Source organism: Drosophila miranda, chromosome XR (assembly GCF_003369915.1).
Source record: "Drosophila miranda strain MSH22 chromosome XR, D.miranda_PacBio2.1, whole genome shotgun sequence".
NCBI classification, from domain to species: Eukaryota; Metazoa; Arthropoda; class Insecta; order Diptera; family Drosophilidae; genus Drosophila; species Drosophila miranda.
Window position 1 is genome coordinate 8,793,007 of NC_046674.1, and position 21,086 is coordinate 8,814,092.

General features: G+C 43.1%; 1 protein-coding gene across 8 annotated transcripts in view; it reads right to left on the minus strand.

Annotated features, from left to right (window-relative positions):
* The window catches only part of LOC108152338 (pneumococcal serine-rich repeat protein), a 122,991-nt gene that overhangs the window by 55,630 nt on the left and 46,275 nt on the right, over positions 1 to 21,086 (minus strand). For 7 of the 8 annotated variants that reach the window (XM_033386567.1, XM_033386565.1, XM_017281602.2 and 4 more), the window contains one exon: positions 20,218 to 20,319. The exons of the other annotated variant lie outside the window; for it this stretch is intronic. The gene's annotated coding sequence lies outside the window, so the exon portion shown is untranslated. The remainder of the gene's footprint in view (positions 1 to 20,217; positions 20,320 to 21,086) is intronic. 8 annotated transcript variants of the gene reach the window in all.

Below are 21,086 nucleotides of genomic sequence, written 5' to 3' on the forward strand. Positions count from 1 at the left end.
ATTGGGGTTGGGGTTGGGGTTGGGGTTGGCGCGCTTCACCGCGATAACAATGAAATACTTTATTGCCTGATTTATCGACCTAAAGGGCTGCCACGATTCGGATTGGAGCCCCAAAAAAAAAACAAAAGTCTTCTGCGGAACAGGAAACAAGAAAAATCATAGAAAATCAATTTGGTAAGAGAAATTGTTGTATCCCTTTCGAGAGGAACAGAAATTAATTTATATTGAATACACTTTTCCCCACAAAATAAAACACACACAAAACTCTAGCAAACAATATGTATTTTCGTACAAAATGAATCACAAACAAGAACAAAAATGCTCTTCACAAAATTGCACTCCTTTAAGAGGCTGCTTTCAATAATAAACAATGGATATTTGGTTGTTTGTATATTTTGTTGTTTACTCTTGTCGAAAAGTCGAGAAATGCTTTGTAAATATGCAAAAATGCGTACAAATAAATTGTGAAATTAAATGGCCCCCAGGAAGCATCATAATAATTATGGCAATGATTGTTCCATTGTCGGCATTGTAATGATCATGTGATGATTTGATAATTAAAAGCAAACATTAGGCCACGCGATGCCATGGGGGAAACCCACCATCAAAATGTACCTAAATGAAGCAGAAACAGAAGAGGGGAAAAAAAACACAAAATAAAAACAGTCTCAAACGCCCCTGGGGACGGGAACGGGGACGGGGACGGGGGGACAACCACTGACCGATAGAGAGACACTTCCCTCCCTCCGCCTCTGTCAACAATTTCTTGAACGTACTGCCCCTGGTCCTACACGGGGGGAAAAGAGGGGGAGAATCCTGATAGTTTTCATTGCCTTGGGTTGGGAAATACTACTTAAACAAAGTTTTTTTTTTCCAAGTGTAGCACAACTCAGTCAGTGGTAACAGTAGCCAGACACGGACTTGTGCCCCTAACTGTGGCAGCGATAACAACTTTCGTGCGTGGCCAAAAGAAGAGTGTACGAGAGGAGTTCAGCGAGGGAGGGGGGGGGAGGAATCTTCTCTCTGGAGTAGACTAGTTCCCCCCCGCCCAGCTGCAGGACTGGAACACGTTTCGTTGTGGCGACAAGGTTTTTCTCCTCAGTTGATGAACTCCGTTGGGGGCTCCGTTGGGGCTCCGTTGGGGCTCCGTTGGGGCTCCGTCGCTGTCTCTTGCAGACTCCTCAAGCCTCTCTCCATGACATGTCTGACACCTCCACCTCCTCCAACTGGTGGCTCTGTTGCTGTCACCGTTTCTGCCTTCGGGCCAACGCATTTTTCATTAACACGCCAGCGCGCAAAAGTAGTTGATCCGCTTTTGGCCGTTACACTTTTGTACGCATGTGTTTGTGCGTTATAAGATACATCCGATTGTAAATGTATCTGTATCTGGCAGATATACGGGCATGCAATAACCGACAAAACCCGAAAAAAAAAAAACGAAAAACCAGACCTTGTGCCACTTTTACGATCTGTGTCCGAGAATATGAAGCAACAACACCAGACGGAGGCAGGGGCAGAAACGCAGACGGAGACGGGGCGATGCGGCGATCCGGCATTGGGGAGACAACGGACTTGGCAAATTGATTAACGCTAATCGACGCCATTTTGTGTGCAAATTTTCATAAAGCTGCAAGGAGGATGAGAAGAAGGAGCGGGCCGTAGGCGGGGCGGGGTGCGGCGGTGCGGCGGTGCGGCGGTGCAGTGAGAGCTGAGCGGTCACTGTGCGTTACCTGAGCCGGCTTTTAGCTTTTAGCTTGTTTTTCTTTTTATTGATTGTTTTTTTTTCTGCTTTTTTTTTGGCCAAGTTATGATGTTGTTGTTTTTGGTAGTTGACGTCGTTCATTGGCTTTCGGCAATCAATGAGTCGGGGTGGGCAGGGGCAGGGCCAGGGGCAGGGGTAATGGATCACGGGGGGGCTGTTGGAGTTGTCGAACAACTGTAAATTGCAGCAGCAACCAGTCCCAAAAAAATCTCGTTTGCCTAATAGCCGAGTTCAAGTTGAATGCCTCTGTCAATCTCTCAATCTATCAATCGGAGGCATCAGGCGGCGGCTGACGGCCGACGGCTGACGACAGGCGTCATCGGGCATCATGATCGTTGATTTTTAATTAACAGCCAAATAAATTAGCAGCGTCTCAAGAAATGACAACAACAAAAGCCACAGCCACACCGAAAAAAAGGAGGAAAAAAAAAACATTAACAACAATGAAGTCGCCAGCCAAAAATAGCAGGAGAACACAGCAGAGGGAGGCAGCCCCCCTCCCCCTCCCCCACCGCTTTATCGATTAAGTACTGTAACTTACGGTTTAAGCCTTAAAATCAAACGGGTTTGGAGAAAACTCACTCGAGCACAGAACCAAAGATGGAATGGAATTTCGGCATTTGGAGATTAAAGATGCACGATAAATTCCCATTGGAAATCGATTTTAATTATGATTTTGATTCAATTTCAGTTATTTTTGCCTTGAAATTGATTTAAATAAAGACCATTCTTGGGGAGAGATAATCAATGCGAAGGAAAAACCTTGTGCGTGTGTGCCTGGAGGGCAGGGCAGTCACGAATTGTCTTATCTGTGGATCTTCATTCAAATGAATTTATCTACTACCAGCTTTACTCCTCCTCCTCCGCCTCCTCCACCTCCTCCTCCACTCACGCACTACGAACACACGCTCTCGCAATTTAAAATTGCATTCCATTGCACTCTCTCGGAGCAATTCCTTTAATGCTTCCTTTTATCGCTCGCTCTCTTTCCCTCTCTCTCTCTGGCAGCAGCAACTTTAATGCCCTCTCGCTCTCACCAAGGGAATAACGAACGCGATGGGACTCTACTTTGCTGCGTAGTTTATGTCTTGATTTGGATTCTTCTTGGCCTACAGATACCCTGTATTCCACTCTATTCTAAAATACTTTCTATAGGCTCTCGATTTTCCAGGATTCAGGATTTCTGCACCTTTCGATTTCAAAATGATATACACCCATCGATTTGCACCGAGAGAGTGGAAATTGAAAAAAGAAAATGCTTTCACTTACATTTTTAGCACTAATATGAAAGTATTTGATCTAAATATATCTCATATTGTAAATAAAATATGACTCCTATTTTTAATCAAATATTTGTTATTTTAAATAACATATTTTTTATTTAAAATAAAATATTTTGTATTTAAATGAAATATATTTCATATTTTAAATAAATACATTACATATTTAAAAAAATATATACTCAATTCTTAAATAAAATATATTTCATATTCAAATGTATTTCATATATAGATTAAACGTATTTCCCACAAGTTTAAGATATTATATTTATTTTTTTGAGTGTTTTAAATTTATATGAATATATAAAAACAAAAACGCATCAATAACGCATGTTTTTAAAACATTCACAAGTCATTTCAAATTTTTCTAAATTTAAAAACCGAATATTTAATTTAAATATGGCTGTGTTTTTATTTTTACCATGCCATTTTATTCCGAGTGTTTTACCAAATTAGAATACCCTCGAATGGGTGTATGAAACACAAAAAGAATTAAGCAAATTTTGATTAAACAAATTCAACAATTAATCAAATGATCTAATCTTTGGAACACTCGTATCACTTATAATTAAAATCCCACCGATTCCTAGTACATATAGAAATACTCGCTCTTCCAGTTTTCGTTCCGTGTATTTTCGTTGCCTAATTAATCTTTAGATCTATGTGGCGTCCCCCCTATTAAAACATAAAATTTAAATCCAAAATAAAAATAAATCTTGATCTTCTTCGGCTTTAATTCACATAAATGTTTTCGGCTACCGAAAAAGAAACACTTAAAGTCGAGCGCACAAAAGTGAGAGAACATTTAAGAACAAAAAAAAATATATATATATAAAAAAAGAGGCAAAGTTCATGAACTCAAGAAAACGAGAGGAAGAACAATTTTCTCACACACAGCCACACAAGAAAAAGAAGATGGAGAAGGAGAAGCGCCTTGGCAACGGTGGCGTCAATTACATGGCAATGGAAACGCTGATGGAAATGGAGATGAAGAGAGATGGTGCCAGAGATGGGGCCATGGCTGCTAAGAAGCGGAGTCGCGGAGTCGGAACCATAGCCGCAGCCGGACAGGGACGGAGACGGGGCTTAACTTTTAACCGCATGGAGCCCCATCCGTCGACCAAAAGTCGACATCGATGTCGATGTGCCACGGATGGTGGCGGCCACTCGAGGCGCCAGACCAGACCAGAGGCCTCTACGCGGGAGATAGAGATAGAGAGAGAGAGAGAGAGAGACCAAGTAATTAAAACGAAGCGAAGTCCGAGTCTTGGCCCCCAAAGAAAATGGAAAAACCTAACACTGAAATCCCAGCAGCAGCAGCAGCGGCAGCGGCAGCGCTCGGACATTGCTCATTTCGTCGTTTCGTAATTAATTAGTCTTAAAAGTTAAATAGCCCAAATGATTTTGGACAGGCTACAAAGAGAGCGCTGGCTAATAGAAAACGTCAGGAATGCCAACGAAGGAGAGCAGAGAACAGAGAACGGAGAACGGAGAACAGCCTGGGATAGAGGAGGCTGGGATGCGGCTGCGGATGCTGCAACAACTGGGAATTCTCTCGGCAAATGAAGATAAGATACGTTCTTTGACAGGGGGCCGCGAGACTGCAACAGCGTCTGGGCCGAAGGAGGAGGGGGAGAGGCCTCGTATTTGTGTAAATTTTTGCTGGGAATTCCACACAGCACACAGCGCAAAAAAAAAAAAGCCAGTTTATCTGTCAGTTTGCGTATCCATTGAAAATAGTTGGAAGAATTTATCTAATGCACAGCGTGTATCTGCTTTTGCTGCTGCAAGCTCTCCTGCTCTCCTCGCCTTCTCTTTCGTGTGCCACTCCTGCCACTCTTGCCACTCTATGCCGTATATTGATTGAGACAGAATTTATTGGCCAAGAGGCAGCAGCAGCAGCAACGTCTGACTTTTTGACATTAAAAATGGTGTGCATACATATGTATCTACGTATCTTACAATATGTATCTATTATGCGAGTACATGAATAGCTGCTGCCCTAAAGGTATTTCTCACACACCTACACATACCTGTCGATATGGGATACCGTTCCCTGACCTCCCCTGCCTCCCCTGCCACCCCTGCAACCCCCTCGTTAGCAGAGAGAAGACTCTTGTCCTTCCCAGTTTTGGCATATTTAAATATTGTGTTGCAACATTCTCAGCTGCCGCACAGCACAGCACACATAGCACACAATTTGGAAAAAATCAACTCCCAAAATTCTACTCAACCCCCACCTGCCTCCAGCTCCCTCTTTGGGCTCTTTTGCTGCTGCCGCCCCCATCAATAGCATATCAATTTCATTTGGCTTTTCATACCCGATATTCCCGCATATATTTGCCAATTTATTTTACACTTTTGGCCGGGTTTTTCATGTTGAAATTACCATCCTGTGCAGCACACTTAAAGTGCTCCTGCTGCTCCTCCTGCACCTGCAATCCACAGAAGGAATTTAAATAGAGTAGGAAACCCCCACCCTCCCCCTAAAAGTAACTCCCAACTTTCACCCGCTTCGAGAATCGAGTGTGGATCGAAAGTGTGGATACCCTTGTGGATGGCCCAAAGCCATTAACTTGTCCAACAAGCTAAAAATCGAATTTAGCAGCAGAATGACCAAAAGTTGCACTTGATTCAAAGTTCATCCTTATACCTCTCTCGCTCTCCCCCCCTCTCTCACTCTCTCTCTCGCTCTCTCTCTCGAGAAGGCCAGAGAATTATTATGGATCCAATGGCCAACTCTTAACGCATTTTCCTGGGCGCCAACTGGGCCAAGTGGCAGGGGCGGTGTCCTGCCTCCGCCACATGCAAATTGCAACTGATTCAACATTCAAGTGGCCCCCAGGAGCAGGATGAGGCACACACACACACACACACACACACACAGAGAGAGAACTTTCAGAGAGGAGAAAAATTGCTGCCTAAGAGCGTTGGCCTGGTCCAGAGAGCAGAGTACAGTGCAAGCTGTTGCTTTTGCTTTTGCTGGCTGGCTGGCTGGCCTGCATAATTTATGGCCAAGTCTAGACCAAAGTGACGGCCAGACCAATTCCTAATTGTTCCGAAAAAAAAAAACCGAGAGCGAAAAGGGAGGCATTTTTAGATGATTTCTTCTGGCATTTCATATATTTTCTGTTTTTCTACAAATATTTTCATCTCTGCCGCGCGTGTGTGTGTGTGTGTGTTGGCTGCAAATATTTGGCCAAGACAAATTGCAGTAAACAATTTGCAACAAAAATTGTATGCGGTTCGTGCAGCATTCGAGTGGGGGGGTCCTGGTCGTGGTCGTGGTCCTTCCCAGAGCAGCAATTACGGGTAAGAGCCAAGCCAAGCCAAGCCAGGGTCCAGGAGAAATTCAAAAGTTTATGATAAAATTATCAACTTAATTGCTGCATTGGGATATGTACCCTTAAGTGCCTTGCCCTCCCCCCCTTGCGCCATCCAACCAGTGGACTCTAACCATATGAGGATCGGTGCCTCTCTCTCTCTCTCTCTCTCTGTGGATGCTGCAATCGGCTCTTAAATGTTAGCAAACTTTTGAACTGGTTTCCTTTCAAGCGAAAGCAAAAGTTGTTGTCGCCGCGCGCTGGCATTGCATTTGCATTTGCATGACGACAGCAGCGTCGTCGTCGTCGTCGTCGTCGTCTCCTGGCCAAATGCTTTCAAATTGGGTTAACGACACTTCAAGCCGAAAGGCGAAAAACTGCTGCACTTTCCACAGCAGCAGCAGCAACAGTAGCAAGTGTCGCGCCGTCATAGAAAGTGAAACTGCAACAAAGTTACAGATACACAGATACAACACACCGCAACACACCGCAACAATTACACCGAGTCTCAGTTTGGTTTTTGGCTTGATTTGGTTTTGGCCAAAAGAAAGTGTAGCCAAATTGGGTCTGGCCTGGGAGTACATCCAGAGATCCATGTCAATTAGAGCTGAAAATGTAACCATTATCATCGTCATTACGTATGCAAGATCCTATAGAGATCGGTTAGATGGATGGCTGGCTGGATGGATGGATGACTGGATGACTGGAACGGATTATGCAAACGTTTGCTGGACACGAATGAATGGATATTTGGAATGAGGAAGATCTCTGACTCCATTTGGCATGCATTTCGATTGAAAAGTGATTGCAAAATCTACAGAAATCAATCAAGATATGGTTGAAAGGAATGGGGAAACCGCTGGCAGATCATTGAGAGTGTTTTTTCTTCTTCAAAGTCTTTGAAAGGCGGCACTCGGCTGTACTTTTACTCTAACCCGCTTTGCGGCTTTGTTCCCCATTTATAAGTGCATTTTTCTCCTTCTTTGGATCCTGCGCCAACTAAACCCGTTCCAAAATCCATGCTTTATCCCCGTTAAAGACACACATCTTTGCCGCCACAGAATTACCTTGAATTTTCCATTTGAAATCCTCTTGGAATCCTCTTAGAATACCTTCCCTGCCTCTTAATACGATTTGCCATTTGGTGAGCCATGCCGCTTGTTTGGCGCTAATTTGAGGCATTAGCAATTACCATTTGCCTTTTGCGCTAAGAAGTTTCATTGGAACCCTCTTTCTCTCTGTTTTTCTTTCCCCGAATCTCTTTGTGTCTCTTAAAAATCGCATAATTAAGCTGCAAAACTGAGAAACGGAATTCAAATGCAAAGATGCGTTCAGTTGAGTTGAAGGAACCATAAAGCACTCCACACAGATACTTTACCGTTCTGTCTATTGCCCCGAGATGATGATTGCATATTTCTTGCAGCAGATACTCGTTAGGGTAGGGGAGGGGGAGGGGGGAGAGGTTACAGAACACACGCCAGTTGCACGCACGTAGGCAACACTGGGAATCACTGGGAAAAGGCAAATGGAAATCAAATGAACTCAAACCGTAAGTTGCAAGGTGACTAAGTCGCGAGTCAAGGAACCCATAAGCGTTGACAATATGCTGCACACACACACACACACACACACCATCAAACGAGAGCTGCTGGAGTCAAGAAGAGAGCTCAAAAGCCAGCGACATGCTAATTATGGTTATATTTATGTAGAAAGCACACAGCCCCGGAACTGTCTTCCACTCCAGTGTCTATGGCTCTGTCTCTATGTCTCTGTGTGCTCCATGTGCAGTGAAGTGGTAGAGAGAGAGATACCCAACTCCGACTCCGGTTGCAGTTTGTGGATGCCGTTGGTTCATGCCTCAGCGTTGCTTTTGCCCCGTTCACGACTTTGACAAGAACGCGGCCATCATAGGCCATTATCATGCGCCTCATCAGGCAGCAGCGGCAGCAGCAGCAGCAGCAGCAGCAGCAACCGATACGATGCGATGGCTCCGACATCGTCTCCGTCTAACGCCAAAGTCATTAAACTCGCGTTGAGCCCCTCTCCAGGCCCCATCTGTGGGCCCCAAACCTCGACTAACGACTAATTTGCGCATATGACAGGGCGACATGCGAGTCGTTCTATGGCCCTGGCCCTGTCGCAATGTCAAACATTGGCTGGCTGGCTGGCAGGCTGGCTCTCTGGCTGGCAGGCAGCTATGGGATCGCTATGTGCCTGTGCTTCCCAGCTCCCAGCTCTTTCTGCACTTTAAGCGGCAATAAACGCTCTCGACTAGGCCCATCACAGCCATCAGAGGAGCAGCCATCGGACGTTTATGGACTTTAGATGATAAGAAATGTGCAATCGCTGCAGGGCCATTCCCGGCCACAACCAGAGACGTTGGCCAGAATAAACAAAATGAAACAAAAAACGAAAACAATTGCACTTTAAAGTTGGCGAAAATGCACAGCCCCCCGGCCCCCAGGGGAGGGCGTATGAGCAACAAACGAGGCGTTTGGCCAAACAAATCGCCCAATTTGTTGTTCAGTTTTCCATTTCCATTTTCCATATTTTCCATATTTAATATATGCACTCCCCCAACAGCCATCTAGCCATCAGCCATCCAGCCATCCAGCCATCCAGCGGTTATGCGCTCTTGTGGGCTGTGTTTCAACTAAATAATAATGCGGCACGCAATGCGCGGGGAAAAATTGTTAAATCATTTAGTGAAGAGGGTAGAACCAGCCGGCAGGCAGGCAGGCAGGCAGGAAAAGGAGGGACTTTAAAGAAGTTTGTGACAGGAGCGGCACTCGTTTAATTGCTAGGTACGAAAAAAAAACATCACGTGTCCAGGGTGCAGGCTATGGGCGGCCCCAAGGATATGTTAATAAATGGTGACCCCGACAGCGAACAGTGGGTGACCCCGATGTGGGCAAGAAGTGGTTAAGAAAGCGTTAGAAAAAGAAGATTTGATGAGTTTACCAAGATATAGAATTTGTGTGATAATTAGCCACTGAATAGAGGCATTCAAGTGGTTGGCAAGATCCAGAAAAGAATTGGAAAGACTAGACATAATCCTCAATTAACTGAGCAGAAGTACAGAGCATATTTTGGAGTACATAATCGTATAATTATCATTTATTTTGGATTGGATAATATTGGATAAGGAAATGAAGAGTACAGCTCATGAAGAAACTCTCAATGAAGCAGAAACGTAAGTATTTAGTCTATAAATATCCATTATTATGGATTATAGTATCCCAAAGAGTGATACTCTGGATTCCAGCCATTTCTGGCATTCGTTCTACAATTGCCATTACTTTTATCTACCAATTCCCTTTACCTGCATAGTATATGGCCACCCATTGATTCCATCTTTCATATGCTTCCCATGAATATTACGCAACATTCAATAGAAACCAATTTTCCTTCCTTAAAGCATTTTCAAAAAGCAAAACCCCATTCCATCCACTTCCATTACAGTCTCCTGTTCCGGAAAACAGTTAAGCTTGAAGCGGACAGCGGACAGCGGACAGCGGACTTCGGGCATTACGATGGTTAGTGAAGGGGTTTCCAAGGGCTAGAATAGATGGGGGAAGAGGTGGGACAGGTGGTTGGAGGGCCGGCAGGCAGGCAGGCAGGACCGGGCCTCCGATGATGACGACGATGCCAATGCACCTTCAGGGCTTCGAGTCTAATTAAACACGACAGTGAAAATGTGCTCGCTCTCCACTGCCATTGACACGTGTGCGGCAACAATGGCAATGGGGCCGCCAACGCGAATGGGGCATGGGAATGGGGCACGAATGGGGAGGGAGAAACGGGAGAAGCAACGGGCGAACAATAACCAGAGCTAGCCCCATGTCCAAGCGGATGCAGTGCAGCCGATAGGCCGTTAACTCATATACGGTAGTACGTGGCAGCAACAACGCGAAAAATAACACCAACAAAAATCTGCTTCTGCTGATTTCCCGTTTGCCGACGAGGCCTTCCACTTTCTCTCCTCTCGTTTTCCCTCCGTTTCACGCACGTGATTTATGTGCGTGGGTGCGCATTTTAACGCCAAGGATCCTGGTGCCTGGTGCCTGCCGCCTGTTCCACACAATGGAGGAGGGGGTGCTGGACAGAGGCTCTTCGTTGGTTGAATGCCACACAGCACCGCACAGCACAGCACAAATTCTGATGGCAACTTTATTGAAAATCGCATATTTTATGTGTGTGCGGGGGAGGCAGGATCCTGGCACTGGGTGCTTGGGCAATTCAATCAGGATATAATTTTATGCGTAACTTAAACACGCAGGATATGTTAATATGGCGGGGCAGCAGGACATGACACACACACACACGCACATGGGACATGGGCAAAAATGGTCGCACTTTACGCTCGAAATAACAAATGTAGTGTATGTGTAAATACCGTTTGGGGGCATATGGTGGGTGTATCTGTGCGTGTGTATCCTGCTTGCTGCATGCATGTGTTTGTTTGCGTGATTAATTAATTGTATTTAAAGGATAATTGCCTCTAGCTTTCATTTGATTAAATTTTCCATGGTAGACAAACAGAGAAAGAGACAGAGAGAGAGTGCTAGAGGGAGAGCGAGAGAGAGAGAGGGAGATAGTGAGCGGCATAATAAACCTCAGGTCAGTGCTCAGGACAGGTGGCTTCCTGGCAGCAGATTAAATGCACAGATCCACGCCCAGCACATGCATTCTCCTCTTAAATATTAAATTGCATTTAAAATTTAACGAGCTGAAAACTGTTTAAGCGCTCAAAAGTAGGCAAACAGCCGATGGAAAACATCTCATGTGCGAATATCCCTCTGAATGTCGATTGTCCATTATCTATCCTTCTATCCATCGTATACTGCGATACTACAAAAATCAAGAGAAATTTCTGAACACTCCCCACATCTTCGGGGAAATCATGCCATCAGGGATCGTACAAACTTAACTTTTTAGAATACAATTTATGAACTAAATTCTGATTTTTATAATCTGAAATAAATACCTTTTTTGATTTTTATAGTACAAACATAAAACAAACTAAAACTATTACTTTTCATTTTAAATTTCAAAAATAATATCACAACTCTTAGTTTTAATTATAAACCAATTAAATCCATTTTTTTAATTGTTATAAAAAAAAATTTTAGTCATAAACAAATTAAAACCCTTTTTAAATTGTTATTATGCAAAAATTAAAACTCTTACTTTAAATTTTAGTCATAAAAATATTAAAAACCCATTTTTTAAATTGTTATTATACAAAAATTAAAACTCTTATTTTAAGTCTCTATTACAAAAAAAAAACTATCATTTTTAATTTTAATTATACAAAAATTAAAACGTATTTTTTAATAAAAAGTCATATTTTTTTATTTTAATTCTATAAAAAATTAAAACTCCTTTTTAATCTTTATTGCTGCCTAAGAAAAATTAAAAATAAGAAATCTAAGAATTTATGATAAAAACTAAAAACTAGATATAAAAAAATTTTAAAAAATAATTTATGTACCAAAAACTCATTGCATTACGTGATACCTGATAAACAAAATAGTGAAGCTCTATTTATGGCACCGCATTTTTCGACATTGATTTTTTTTTTTGTAGCTTTTAAATTTTTATTTGTGATATCGCTATCGCAGTATCGCACTCTTTGACATATGTATAAACGAATGTATGTAATTATGCATACGTGATCCACAATTAATAAACGCTTTCCTTTTTTGTGTGGCACAAAGCAAGGCGTAATCCGTTTGGTTGGCTTTTAACAAGCTTTTTAGCTGTTGTTGATTAATTGCATTCACACACAGTGGATATTCCATCAATTGTTGGCCACAATTCGAGTAGAAGTTTTTTCGTGACGTGTTTGCTTTTTGCTGGTGCTTTTCTTCTTTTTTGAATAATATTAATTTTTGCCACATTAATGCCAACAGGGCTAATAAGCGCAAATTAAATGTTGTTGCTATTTCTGTTACGTGACTGTCGGCTGGGTGACTGTGTGGCATGTGATGCTTTAATTATGGCCAGCTTTTTTCTATGACCACAAGATAGATTTGTTCGTTAACACGCCGAGAAGTTGACGTGTCAACTGTCTACCCCTGCCCCCTGCGCCCTGCCCCCTGCCCCCCTGTTGGCGCTGCGTGCCATTTCCTGTTCCTGCATAATCGATGGCAGACGGGCAAACATTTTTTCCCTCTGGCCAACACGCACAAAAACAGGCAACAGAGCGTTGGAGGATGGAGGATGGGCCAGACCGGGCCGAAAACTTTTATGAAACAATATACGTAAATCTCTTTAGTTGGCTCATAATTATGACATTAAGCGGCGATGTGGCTTGCATTTTAATTGGCATTCCACTGACTTTTGTATTTGTTATGGCAGCCATAATCGTTGTTGTTCCTGTTCCAGATGCTATTTTTATGTATATTAATAAATAATTTACAAATTGTTTTCTGGCAAAGACAATGCCCTCTCCACAGGGGGGTGGGGGGCGGGTGTCTTGGCCGAGTGTTTTTTGGGAGGGTTGATTGTGGGTTGACAGCGGTCTAGCATTCGTCTACAAAAGGTTAAATGTCCAGGTTCTTCGTATCCATCTATCCAAAACGAATGCCCAACGAGAGCTATGAGACTTTCCTGTTCGAATTTCCCATCAAGCCATGCCTTGACCCAAATCGATGGGGTCTTGCTTGCATAAGGTCTGGCCCATTAACCATCTCGAAACGGACATGTGCAAGTGTGTATGTAAATTAAGGTTAACACTAATTCACATTTCGATTTGCACTTTTCAAGTGCCGTAACGCCCATAAAAATTACGATATGGCGATGTCTATGGGTCGCCACAAACACAGCAGAAAAAGCACAAATTGCCCGCAATCTGTTTTTGGCCTAAAACATGTCTCTCCGCTGGATCGCTCTTCGCAACACTTGGGGCTACCCCCCTCCACAACAGATCTCCACGCTGTTTTTTTTTTTATAGCCACATGAAAATTAAATTAAAACTCTGTGAAAATAAAGGTTTTTTTTTTTGTTGGCCATCTTTCCGTCGGTGTCTTAGATAAGCGATACGCTTTGTTTGCCCTTCACACGCATGGGTCCGGCCAGGGGGGGGGAAGAAAGGGTATCTTCAGAGGGCGAAGCCTCAGATACCCTTTCAGATCGATAAAGTTCATTTTTTTTATGGCAAACCCAAAAACCAAATTAATCATGATACCCCCACCCTTAAAGGGTATCCATCTGGCAGTCACAACAATTCAGAGCAGCACTGAAGAAACAACGAAATTGGTAACAACATCATTTGCCATTTCCGTGCCTATTGTCTCTCCGCTACTGCTACTGCTGATAACCATCTAAGCCAAAATGTTGCAATGCCAGCAGTTACAGCAGCAGCAGCAGCAGCAACAACAGGAGGAGCACGAGGAGGAACAGCATTAACAACATTAACAACAAAAGCAACAACTGAATAAAGTTATTAGCGCATTTATCCGAGGCAACGGACGTGGCACACTCCGCAACCCTACCCTACCCCACCCTCCCCCTCCGCCACCCCTTCTCATACCCCTGCTGGTGTCAGGCAACAACAACAGCAACTGCTGTGAATGCAATTTCCATTTTAATTACCTTCAAAAGGCAGCAGCGGCGGCAGCAGCAGCAGCGGCAGCGGCGGCAGGCTAGCGAGGCAGACGCTCGGCAGACATTTGGCCAAATGACAACCCCGCCGCCGCCAGTGGTGGTGGCGCATGCGTCGTGATGCATAGTAACAACGGCAGAGGCAACACCAGCGACAACAGTAGCTGCCTCAGTCAGCCCAACAATGCCAGCAAAACAACAGAAAAAAATCTGCAAAATTAGTCACACATTTCGTGCATCGTTTAAAATACAAATGCACCTGGCGAGGGGCGAAACGTAACTTCTCGACATCTCAGCCATTTCTCGGGAATTTCTTTGTAGCCCAAATTGAAGTATTCAAGGCTAAGAATCATTCAAGCTGGTTCCATTTCCCCCAAGGATGCCATAAAACAGAGGGATCACAAATCAGAGTTGAGTTGAAAAAATCAAAGTCGAAAAAAATGTCTTAGATGTAAAAAAATCAGAAAAAAGTTGTATTAACAATTTAAAAAATAAGCATAAAAATAAAAAACCTTTTTTTTCTGTCGAACAGGATGATCTAAGTGGACCTCTACCGTAGAGACCTGGACAGATAATTGAGCCAAATAATATTTTATAATCAATAATAATACAAGAAAAAAAAAAGTTTCTAGAATATAAATTTTAAAATAATAATCAAAAAATGAACGTTGAGTTTAAATGTCTTCCTTTTTTCTATCGCAAAGTGATGCCTTTTCCCAACAACTGGCTCAACCCACCCTCGCTCGTGCACACACACACACACACGCACACAAGGCATGCTCGCGTACTCGTGAAATCGCACTACAACTTGTCGTCGGTCGTCGTCCGTCGTCGGTCGGCCGTCGTGCTATTAAAAATTCGAATTAAAATTCGACTTTGCTTTTGCTTTCGTTGTCTGTTTTTGTTGTTTTTTGCTTGGCTTATCTCTACTCTCTTTTTGTTGTTTTTGCTTTACTCCACCTCGTTATTTTTGCTGTTGTTGTTGTTGCTATTATTATTACTGGGAGACACTTGTCGTTTGCTACCTTTTGCCGCTGCGTCTCTGTCGCTCACGTGTTTGTTGGTCTGCCAACGTCACTGCTTTACCACTGCTTTACCCCTGCTTTACCTCTGCTTTTGCTCACTTTTTCTGTGCATTTTCTGCATAAATATTTCAACACTTTCGCTTTTGTTTTATGTCACACACACACAAACGGATAAAATTGTTTTAATTATTCCCAACGTGAGTGCTGAGCGAGCGACCTCTTCATCACCGCTCCCCCCCTCCATTCCCCCCCTCCACCATGCACTAGTTGTTGTGCATTTTAATTGCATTTTTATTTAATTTTTGCCCCCATCCATTTTCTGCATCTAATTTGTCGTCATCTTTTGCATTGTCTCTCATTCGCATTGTTGTAAGTTTTGTAATATTTTTTGCACTCACAAATTCCCACGCACATTTTTGCAGATATTGTTGCTATTTTTTTTTCTTTTACGTTTATTTTTGTTATTTTTTTTTCGTTTGTTTGCGTAATTAGCAAAAGAGCACACTAGCAAAGCCAGCAAAAATAAAGCAAAAAAACCAAAACAAATAATAAACATAATTTCGTCATTGTGATTGCAATTGTCTTTGAATTACAGTTACCCATAGACGGAGACTCGTTGTTGTTATCTTTTGTCAGAATGAATTCATGCAAATTATAACAGTTCATTGAACGAACGAGTGACAGAGACAGAGAGAAGTTGCATAATTTGCAGAGAGATACTCGTATTACATCATTACCGTTACGAAGTACATATATACAATATGTAAAATGGAATATGCTCCTAATGATAATTGCATGTCGAGCGGATACCAAGAATTTGGCTTAAATTCCTGGGAAATCATCAGAAAACAAATGGGAATAGAAACTGGGAAAAAAGAATGGTACATAATACAGTAGGAGTCAATCATTTTTTTAATTACTAGATAGATTTGGTATAGGGTTTCTGTGGGTGGACCTAGGGGGAGCATAGTCCCCTGTGAAGGGGCAATACTCGAACCTAAAGAGACTCCAAAGCCTATCCTAGGGAAATAATAGAAATTTAGATGTTATCCAAGACTAAATTGATGGGAAAAGTACAACAAGAAAGCCATATACTCTGCAGGGGGGACTGGAAAAAAGCCTCCTTCAAGATATATTTAGATAAACCTGGAGTTAAAAAAGTATAACTATTTTTTTGTAAGGGCACAAAAACTCGGACTCGAAGAAATTAACTGAACAAAATTAAACAATCTTCAAAAAAATATTCCCTAATCTATTTGAAGTTCTTCTTTGAAACGATAGGTAGAAGCTCTTAAAAAAAACCCCAAAACTACTTGTATCTTCCGCTCCACATGTACATATGTATTTATCTTTATGGAGTACACGCTCATCCGCTCTTCTTCTTCTTGTTCGGTTCCAGCCCGACCTCCGGCCGCCAGTCAAACGGACAAGCAATCGCTATGCGGCTTCCGTTGCGTCTGCGCAATTCTACGAGTAGGTGACCCAATTTCGAATTGATTTCCAAATCCATTCATTGTTCGCCTGTTGCCGATTGTGTCTGCTAATTTATGGACGCCAAACGCCAGACTCCAGACCATACAGTGGGCGGTAGAGCTTTCGATTTACATACAATACCTATATACACCGATTCGTACATATTTCACATTATTTTGATAGGTTTCTTGGTCACCGACTTCTTTTGTGAGGTTTTTTTTTTTTTTTTTTTTTTGGCTCTACCCTGATCTCTAAGCGGCTTAAATTTACATTTTGGCAATTATCGAAAACGTTTAGTTTGCCATTTCAGAGTCCGCGATGAAAGATCAATCGGAGGCACAAACAATTTCATCATAAATATTGACTGACGGCTGACGACACCCACAATGGTGTCTGATTACACAACAATATGCACACACACACACACACACACACACACAAACATGTAATTAATAAGAGATCAAAAAAAAAACCAACAGCAGAAACCGCAACAGAAGCGAGAGAAAAAAAAGGCCAGTGCCAGGCGATATAATAAATTAATTAAGGCGATATCAAAAGGGGAATTCGCCCGAAAGGAACGGAACGAAATGGTGGAGAATCATCAGCGAAATCCCGCGAATGTTCAACAGTCCCAACACTCCCCCTCCCCCTACCCCTCCCTCACACTCTTTAGCATATTTCTGTTCGTCTGCCCCCACGATTCTCTTTTTCCAATGGCCCGCCAAGTAACAGTAACAAATAATTAGCTTGTAAACTAAAAGTCATCATTAATAATGATTACCGCTGGGGATCATTTGGGTTCTAGAGCTAGAGAGGGTCATCGGCAGCGCTGCACAGTTCGTGCGTGACTCGTTTCGTTGGGAGAGCGTTGGGCATTGAGCCTTCGGTTTTGTGGATTCCATCGTGCCTTGGCACGAGCACATCTCTTCGTTAGGTGCTCGCTCTCTCCGCAACAGCCTCTCCTCTCTCATTCTATTCTTCCGCTCTCGTTCACGTTCTCATTCTTCTGTTTTGTTCTTGTTGTGTGTGTGGGTGCCTAGCAGATGCCGGCATAAACGTCAACATAATTAAGTGAGCGACTTCTTCTTCAGCTTCTTCTCCCCCTCCTCACCTCCTTCTTCTAGTATTGCTTTCTCTCAACCGCTCCTCCCACCAATTTTTCCTCAGTCATCGACTTTTTGTACGCTTCTGCGATTTATTTCGCATTAACGTTAAATATTGCTTCCTAATTAACCACAGCCAGCGGGTTCGGGTGCGGGTTCGGGTGCGGGGGCGGGTTCGGTTGCCGGTTCGGTTGCCGGTTCGGGTGCGGGTGTGGGTTTGGAGGAGAACTTCTCTAAACGAGGCGCTATAACGACGACCGATACAGTATATGGGGCGGTATATTGGCGGGGGGGCCCATGCTCTTGCTGATGATGATGATGGTACGACACAGGATGATGATGCGTCAATTTTGCGGCTGCTAATTAGTAGCCGGCGGGGAGAAGAACAACAAAAAAAAACGTACCCCCCGCCAGGCATTTACAGTTACTGTCAAAAGTATTCGACTGTCGAATATTCGGCACATGGCCCTTGAATCTAGAACTGGAACTCCTCTTCTAACTGCGATTTGGCGTGACGCATTACCGTTAAACTGATTTTCGGGTTTGTTTCACTTACAGTTACAGTCTGTTTCCGTGTATAGGTTTTTGTGTGTAGGTTCTGCGGTCATCAGAGGCCGTGGCAGGTGGGCGGGGGAGGGGGGGTTCGGGCCGGAATTGATTGTGGCGTGTCTAGCTGCCTCTTTCCCCGTACGAGTATCTCTGATTAGCTGGTAATGAGTGCAAATGGGATTGCGGTTAATTTAGTTTTTAATAGAGGGCGGATGCCGAATTAACGGGCCGAACGGGCCTACAGTCCCATCAGGATGGGGGATTCGTTAGGTTAGTCACAGGAAAAGATCTGTACTAAACATGGATTTCGTTTGCACCTTTTCGCTCTATCAAGGACAATCAGAGTTCTCCAGGGGTGGTCAAGTCTCCAAGAAGTCGGAATTTCTACGGTTTGGATCACAGGAATTTCTTTTGGGATTTTCAGAGTTCTCAAGGGGTGGTCAAGTCTCAAAGAAGTCGGATTTTCTACGGTTTGGATTACAGGAAATCTCTTAAGATTTCTCTTAAAAAAACCATGATAATAAATTCAAGAATCCATGAGTAATACATGAATATGTTCGAATTTATAATTTGAACTCGTTTTTATTTTATTACTATTTTTGTATTTATTTGTATTATTTTATTTATTTATTATTTATATTAATTTTTACTAATTACTATTTATTAATTTATTATTTATTTTAATTATATTTCATTGCTATTTTTGTATGATTTCTTTTATATTTTATATTTTTGTTTTATTTGTATAATTTTTGTATTTTATTTTAATTTTTTATTTTATAATTTTTGCATTTTATTACTATTTATTCCCTAATCTTTCGAATCGAATCTTTCGTTCAAAGCCATTGAGATCAATCATTCCATTCCTCTTCTAATCCTTATTCCATGCATCTATTTGTAACCTTCCTTCCATGGCAAGAGTACTTCCTACTCTCTACCTGTCCCCCTGTAAGCTATATATATCTCCATTAATCCATACTGAATCAGAATTAAGCTTCTTCCGTGCAGGTTGAATGCAGCGGAAAAACATTATTCTCGCACTTTTCCTTTCGGCCTCTCAAGTGGACCTCCTGTCAAGGCCATAAATGATACCCCGCACGACAAAGCTCTTAGTCCTTTCTCCTTTCTTCGAGTGCGATAAAAATTGATATATAATGGATTATCGTTTATTACACGCACGATTACGTCCCTGAAACACCCACCAGCTCCACTCCACTCCACTCCACTCCACTCCACTCCACACCACACAATGTCCTTGCCAGGGATATGCATATTGTTTTCTTTCGCTTTCTTTGCTCCGTTTTTTTTTTTTCGGTGTGGCATACATTTTAATGAGCCTTGGCATCACCGCCGCGGCGCGACGCCTGCTCGTTCTTTCGCATAATTTTGCATGTGCATGAAGGAGACGGAATGGGGATCGGGGAGGATCGGGTGTAAGAGTCCCTTCGCCTCATATGGATGACAAACAAACGAAACGAAACGAAACGAAAAGAGGGCATAAATAATCGCACAAAGTATTGCTGGCCATAAATATCGTAGCCCAGGGAGTGGAACGGAACGTGGAACGAGCGGGGGGGCTGGTGGAATGTCGGTGGTGTTTGTGGGCGAAGATGCAGCGCGTCCTTACAGTTCACACAATTTCCCTGCAGCATGGGTCGACAATAAAGAGCCATAATAAAGGCAACATCATGGGGCAGGCAGAAAAGCCAGAGAGAGAGAGCCAAGGCAACATCACGGGGCAGCAGGAGGACCATGAGGACCGGGCCAACACCAACAATAAACAAGGCGCGCAATTTCACCGACTACTGAGAACTTTACGTACTGTGACGTGTGGATGCCACACGTAGCAGTACTCCTTCTTCTTTTCCTCCACTCCTTGCACTCCTTCTCCGTCTCCCTTGCAGCCTTAACCTGCTGCACTCCTACACTGAGCGAAAATTGAGACCGACCCCTCTCTGCCCATCGCTAATGGGGCGTATGCGTAATGGAGCAAGCGGCTAGGGGACGGGGGGGGGGGGGGGGAGACGCGCACGCTTATTAAAACTTAAAGAGGCATGGCCCCGGACTCATTAGCAACGGAATGGACTTGCTTACCGGGAAAAGCGGCGGTGGCGGCGACGGCGACGGGGGGGCTGGGGGGAAATTGCCTCCGGGAGTGAGTGCGTGCTGCAATCGTTTTGTTCCACTTTTTTGTGTCTGCAAAAAGAGTGAAAGAGAAAGACCTGAAGGTGAGATTTACGGCGAAAACAGAGACTTTTAAGCGGGGGATTTGCATATTTAAATGGATATTTAATCATTATTTATATACTGCCAGGGCATATTTAATCGGTAAAACAATGTCAGATATATTGTTTTCCCTTCAAATGTAACAAAAACAGAAAGAAATCCCTGAAGAGCCTGAAGTGCCCTTCTATAGCCTTGGATCTTGCGTCTTTTTTCTCTACTCTACTCTTCTCCGTTTCTAGAGTTCTTCCGATTTCCTAGAAAACTATCCCGCTGATAAATTCATTGCCATAAACATCCAATAATAATATTTCTAATTAATGTTGATCTTGTAATCTTCGCATAAAAAAAAAATACTAATAAAAAACACTCCATGCAATTTCCTGTGCGTGGATTTTCTGTTGATAATTTTCCTGTAATAAAATTCCCACTGTCTTTTTGTTAATAATTACCCCTCTTTTGAAGGAGGGATTGGGGGGGCTTTTGGGTTTCTTTCACGTTTCGGTGTGCCCTTGTCTGCCGTCTGCTGTGGCTGCTGCCCGCCTGCCTGCCTGCTGGGTTATTATTGTTGCTGGTGCTCTTTGGGGCTTGCCCCTTGTTGCTTTCATTTATATTACACAGGAGCCACTGCCACCAGCCTGGCAACCCTTCGCTCTCTCCCTCTCTCTTGGTGGTTGGCCTTCTTTCTGGGCGCTTTCATTCATGCCGCATGCTGCGCACTCATTTACCCTTTAACCAAA